Below are 6,817 nucleotides of genomic sequence, written 5' to 3'. Positions count from 1 at the left end.
CCATACTTGTCCACTTATGATCTATAAGTACCATGTGCTAACTGATTGCGCCACTGGAGTGTCTACTTGTCCACTTATGATGTACCACATTAAAATATGTGCCCCTTAAAAACACAATACAACTTGACATCTAATTCTAGAAGATGTCAAGCCATAGTTGGTACACACAGAACCTACTTCCTGCCTGTGCATGCACTCAGTATGTGTCCGAGGCCACCCCACACTTGTCCTTCATGAGCTACTTCATGGGCTGAGACTAAGAGTTGTCATTCACATAGAGGACTCAAAGATACCTTGGTTTAATAGCATCCAAGTTAGTTGAAAGGGAAAGTGTGTGGAGAGATAGGGCTATGTGTGTGGCTATGGAAGTTGCACAGGGATCTTGTACTCACTTTCCCTGTAGGAAACATAATCACAGGAGCAGGGCTAAGTACAAGGCAGCTCAGCAAGTATATTATGGTCATCTATGTGGGAAGACAGAGACAATCAGCTGCTGTGCCAGTGACACGTGGTGCCCATGTGATCATCTGTAGGGTATTGAGAAGATAAACATCACTCTTCATTCAAAATCTACTAATAAGAGCCATAAAATTTTTCAAGAAGGATTAGGCGATATATGCTCACATAAAAGTCATAGGAAAGACTCAAATTCTGAGGATAGATAAATACACATAAACACCAAATGAACCGTGTCTCCTCATCATTGCCTTTCACAATATACAAGATGGTCTTTAGGGTAAGGGTGAGATATTGACCCCAAGTCAGCAGGACACAGGAGGAGGTATTTCTTGCACAACCTCAGGGCACCTCTCCTACGAAGACAGAATTCTTGCTGCAGATGTGGAGGGACTGTTGAAGAAGGTCCAGGAGTTACCTGGGTCTATGACAGCTCAGATTTGGGTTGAATGCTTCTGACCATTGGGTGACTTCGGGTTATCTAGTCAGAAATAAACAGCAACAATTATAAATGTTAGTAATGAATACCAAGGGGAACACACATAAGAAGCCTGGAGTGAACTCAAGATCAATGGAGAAGTGGAGTCTGCTCAGGAAATGGTGGGACAGTGACCCAGTACATAAGAGATGATCAGAGATACATAGAAAACAGTGTCAGGATAAACAGGGTAGAATATTTTCGATTGACATGAAAGTGTGAAGGCATAAACGCCCAAGATCCTAGAATGCTCTAAATCCCTGTATCTGAGATGCACAGTAGATATACCCAATCCAAGAGCCCATCAGAGACATGTATTTCCATAGGCAGTGTTCTCACATGTGTCTCTACCCAGACCCATCCTCACCCTCTATCATCTCCTTTCCTTCTAAACTTCCCTGAGCACATGAATTCTGTATTCTTAGGGTTTGTTCCTATTATGCAAACAGAAATAAGTACTCTGATTTGTAGATGATCCTGTGTTCATTGTGTCTTTTTAAAACTTTGTAGAAATGAAATGATAAAACATGAAGCTTATTTCTCTGCCCTTTGATTTATCCTTATATCCATGAATATTGTGTGTTAGCACATGGTTACAGTTTTTATCATCTCCTTATTGCTTCAGTCCTTCACTTGTGGAACAATAATTTATGGTGTGATTATACTTTTACTGGCTATTAGAGGTTCTTTCTATAGAGAAATAGAATAAGGGGCTGTTTTCAAAATTCTCTTGCCTACATTTCTCTATATTAGCTTATTTTTGTTGGGGCAAATTTGTGAGATATTTTATACTTCTATGTTAACTAATTCAGACTTCAGTCATGCATATTCTTTCTTTCTTTCTTTCTTTCTTTCTTTCTTTCTTTCTTTCTTTCTTTCTTTCTTTCTTTCTTTTTTTTTTTTTTTCAGAATCGGGGATTAAACTCAGACCCTTGTTCTTGCCAGGGAAGCGCTTATTCTACTGAGCCATCTCCCCGGCCCCCATGCATATTATTTCTAATGCATACACATTTATACCAATTTCTCTTATATATTCTTCACAGTACCTCCACTTATTATATATGTTCCCAGAGCCCTGCATTGTCATTACTTGTTAGTTGATTTTCCTATTCATTTTGATCTTAATATACTCATGACCCTTAATTATTTCCTTAGATTTTACCTACACTAACTGTTCTCATTTCTTTTTTTTTTTTTTAAATCTGATGTTTTTTTTTTTAATTTTTTTTATTTATTTATTTGAGAGAGAGAGAGAGAGAGAGAGAGAGAGAGAGAGAGAGAGAGAGAGAGAGAGAGAGAGAGAGAGAGAGAGAGAGGCCAGCTCAGCCCACCAGGGGGCAGGGCTGGCTGGCATGTGGTGCTGGGGGATTGAACCGCGGTCCCTGATGCTTTTGCTAAGCTTGTTCTAAGTAGGTGCTTTAGACCACTGAGCCATCTCTCCAGCCCTGTTCTCATTTCATAAGAGAACATTTTCACCAATTACTTTGCAGTTGTATAGAAAAGCAAACAATTCTCTAGCACATATACACAAAAACACAAATGCTTAATCAGAAGGTGTTCAGTGTACCTGGAGATATGTCCTACTAACACAGACACACCCCACAGTGTCATTCTTTTACAAGCAAAATGGGATCCATACTCATAGTTGTAGCCACTAAATCAAACTAAGTTTAATAGCACCTTAAACTCTAGTTTAATTTTAATGAATATGCAGTGGTGTCATCCTAGCACACACCCTGCAGGTAACACACACCATTTCACTGCAGTGTGTGTGTCATATGAATGCCAGACATTAACTGCCCTAACTTGAGCCTTCTAGTGAGCAATCCTGACCTCGTACAGTTAAATAAAGGGAGCTCAGCTTGGTTCTCACTGGGAACAGGATCATGCACATAATAGGATCACGCATATTTAATTTCTCCAAATGTATCAGTTCCCCAAATCATTCATTTGAGGTTGTGACTCTCTAGGAGGTGAGATGCAGAGGATGGTGAGGCAGAAGCAAAGGCGATCTGAGCGTGGGCAAGAGGTACAGCCCAGCTGTTTGCCTGACCCCTTCTCACTTCCCTCTTGCTTCACAAATTTTAAAGGGCCTTGGGGTAGATGGACTAAGACTGAGACCTCTGCGAAGGGACCAATAGGAAATAAAGCTCCCAGCATAGCACACACTTCCACGTGAACATGGAGGCAATGGTGGCTTACCCTTTCCCCACAGCCTCTCCAACATTTGTTGTTGGTTGATTTCTTTATGATAGCCAATCTTTCTGGGGTGAGATGATATCTCAGCGTTGTTTTAATTTGCATTTCATGGATGGCTAGTGATGTAGAGCATTTTTTCATGTATTTATTCACTTCTTTAATTTTGTTCTCTGAGAAGTGTGTGTTCATCTCAGATGCCCATTTCTGGATTGGGTGTTTAAATTTAGGGGCTCTAATATTCTTTAGTTCTTTATAAATTCTAGAGAGAAGACCTTTGTCTGAGTGCTTATTAGTTAAGATTTTTTCGAAGCTTGTGGGTTGTCTTTTCACTTAGTTGATAATTTATTTTGATGTGAAAAAACTTCTCAATAAGAGATGGTCCCAGTTGTTAATTCTTTCAAGTGTTTCTCGTGCGATTTGGTTTCTGTTCATGAACTCTTTGCCTACTCCTATGTCTTCAAGAGATCCTCCTACTTTCTCTTCTAGGAGATTTAGTGTTTCTGATTTAATGCTCAGTTCTTTAATCCATTTTGATTTTAGTTTAGTGCATGGTGATAGACCTGGGTATTTTAATTTTTTTTAACATGGTCTTGTTATGCAGCTTGGACTCATAGCGTTCCTTTTGTCTCATCCTCCCCAGCTTTGTGATTACAGGCATGTGCCACCACGTCTAGCTTTGGTGGTCAGTGCAGCACTCCTCTGATTCTGGGGCTGGAGTGGGCTGGCACCCTGTGTGGTACTGGGATTTGCTCTTAGACCTCTGAGGTATCTCCCCAACTCCAGTTTTGTTATTTTAAAGAGAAAAATAAAATTAAAATATAACTGGTTCAAAAGAGGCTAATAGGAGTAGAGGTGCTCTCCACTTATTACCATGACGGGTACTGCGGCCACCTCCTCCTTCAATGCCTGTAGATTCAGGCGTGTGGACTCCACTTCCCCAGCCTGGCCAACCTCATCGAGATACAGATCCACGAGCTTTAGAAAAGCAAGAAGCATAGCGGCCGCCCTATGTTGCTCTCAGTTACATTAATAAATTCCTGATAGAGGCTGCCGGCCAAGAGCAGGAGTCCCTGAAGAGGAAGTCTCAGCTGCAGCTCTCAAAGCCCTTGTCCAGCTCCCTGTCTGCAGGAAATGGGCCCATTCCCCAGGCCAAGGCCTTACCTCTCCTGTGACCCTGCCCATCACGCCCTCCTCTTCATTCCCCAGCAGCCCTCCTGCAGCCAGCGAGTGTGAGGAGGAAGGGGAGGAGTACGAGGAGTCAGAGGACCTTGAGTCCTGGAACACAAAGCTCACAGAATGCGCCTCCAGTCCCAAAGCCATCCTCAGCTCAGAGTGCTTGAGTGGAGGGGAAGAGAAGGCTTTTGCCTGCCCAGTGCCTGAACACAAGAACGTGAATGGCATATTGTACCGCGCTAAGAATGGTCACAGCGCACAAGAGCCAGGTCTGCAAACCATTCAGATGTCGGTGTGGGAAGAGTTACGTGACCGCCCAGGGCCTGCGGCACTACACACTCAATTTCCACCCCCCGGGGTCAGCTGAGATCATCAGAAAGAAGCAGCAATAATAAGCTGCTCATAGCTGTGCCAGAAATCCTCAGCTGCAGGTGCTGATTTTGAAAACAGCTACGTTTTTCAAGGGAAGCATTCAGCAGCCACCCCCGTTTTTTAAAAAGACATGTTTTAAAATTTTTCTGTAATGATGGATCTTTATGGAATTTATGATTTTGTACATTTGCACATGGAATCATCATACCCATTTTCATTATTTGATATGAGGTGCTAATTAAAAAAAATCTCTAGGTTCTTTAGCACATTTGCCTGAAAATAGTATAAAATTGAGGGAAGGTTGTATATTGTTTAGTTACATTGCAGTGATATTAATTGGGAGGAGGAAGGGCTAGCACTGAGTTTTGCTTTTTTTTTAAGATTGTAATGTGATTCAATTTTTTTCAACACTGCAACACATCTATGTGTAAGACAAAAATAATACCTTCATTATTGAATTAGTTACCATGCCTTACATAATGGAGTTAGTATTTGTGCATAGAGAGACATTAGAAATGAAAATAGAAATTAAAAAGAATGATTAAATATAATATGCTTAAATATTTTCATATTTAAGTAGCCCACATAAAAGATGTTTCAATGTTTTATATTATTTTGCAAATCATTTGCCTTTTAAAAAACTGAAAATCTTGCCATCTGACCTACCAATCATTTTAGTGTTACAAGTATCATTTTTGTACAAAACATTGTTTGGTTCATTCCTTAACACATTTGTTGAGTGCCTGCTGGGTGTAAGGAATTCAGTTTATGCTTAATGTTACTTGAGGACCAAGAAAACAATTTAGGGAAGTATTTTTTTCCTGAGATCTGTTCAGAAACCAGTGCAAATTGTGTGTGCATGTGTGTGTGTGTGTGTGTGTGTGTGTGTGTGTGTGTGTGCATGTGTGTGAAATGTAGTTGTCGCTTCATCCTCAGATGGAATTTTAAAGCACTTTGTAGTTCTCTATTTCCAATAATTTCGTGCTTATGTGTTGCCAATTGTTGCAGCCACGGCCCTAACAAACCTGTGGCTTGCAAATCAAAATTAAAGTTCTAAGCATGCTCCAAATACAAAAATTCTTTCAGGCCCTGATTGCTGCTTTTGCGTGCTCATTGCATTGTGAAACTTACTTTAAAAGCATGTTTCTCATTCCACTGTAGATGTCTGAGTAATTATGAGAAATGTCTTTTTAGTTTTATAGGCCATATTGCTTAAATATGAAAATGAGCCTTAATGACAAGTAAGTGCTTCTTGCAGCAGATTTTCCAAGAAGAGTAATTAATATGATGAATTAGAGTGACCTACTTCTGAGCCATTCCTGTAATGTTGCTCACCTATAGTACCAGCATGTGTTTTTTTCCCCAGTGCTATTCTATACAGCAGTTTACCAATTGCTTAATTATGCAATAAAAGTTGGTTTGAGATAGTTAACTTCGCACAGTACTCCCTGGTTAAAAACAAACTCCAGTTCTTTGTAACCTTCTTCCATGTTCCCATTTCATGAACTTGCCCTAGTACAATATAGGACCCCAATAGGAGATACTGGTCTTCCATGGTGAGACAGGCCCACACCCATCACCACTCTTGAGGTACAAGAGGTGGCTGTAGATAAGCAAGCTCCCAACACAGTGGTGATGGGTGTGGGCCTGTCTCACCATGTACTAGTATTTCTCTGGGGTCTTGCATGTGGCTGGGAAATGGGGTTCCTCCTCAATTTTTCACACATTTGGAAAAGATGACAAGTCTGTTAAACAGTTGGGTGAGCTTGGACATTCATAAGTTGTGAATCCTTTATAATAAGAGGTTTAGAGTATTTGTAAAGACACTGCCTGTCCCAAACCAGTGGGTCAGTCAATGAAGGTCACCTGGGGGAGGAGCAGGGAATTGAAGAGGGGACAAAGGACAGGAGATGTGAGAAATGGAGACAAGACAGGATTCTGATCAAGTCTTGTTTTATTCAGGGGAGGTGCTGGGTATATATAGTGGAGGCATAGGGAAATGACGGCGGTGGGTAAAAGGCGCGAGTAACTAGGCAACCGGGCTATGACAGGAAGTCCCACCTCCTGGGCATAGCAGGAGACTTATGGGAAATAGGCAGGGTAAGAACGAGGAACCTAGCTCATTAGAGGTAGGGGAGG

At 41.1% G+C, this 6,817-nt stretch overlaps 1 pseudogene; it reads left to right on the top strand.

Annotated features, from left to right (window-relative positions):
- The first annotated feature begins 4,004 nt into the window (after positions 1-4,004).
- LOC101586730 lies at positions 4,005-4,698 on the top strand (annotated as a pseudogene).
- The last annotated feature ends 2,119 nt before the right edge of the window (positions 4,699-6,817 follow it).

This window comes from Octodon degus, unplaced genomic scaffold (genome assembly GCF_000260255.1).
Source record: "Octodon degus isolate 3935 unplaced genomic scaffold, OctDeg1.0 scaffold00164, whole genome shotgun sequence".
Taxonomy (NCBI): domain Eukaryota; kingdom Metazoa; phylum Chordata; class Mammalia; order Rodentia; family Octodontidae; genus Octodon; species Octodon degus.
The sequence above is the reverse complement of the archived record's forward strand: the minus strand, read 5'-3'. Positions and strand labels throughout refer to the sequence as shown.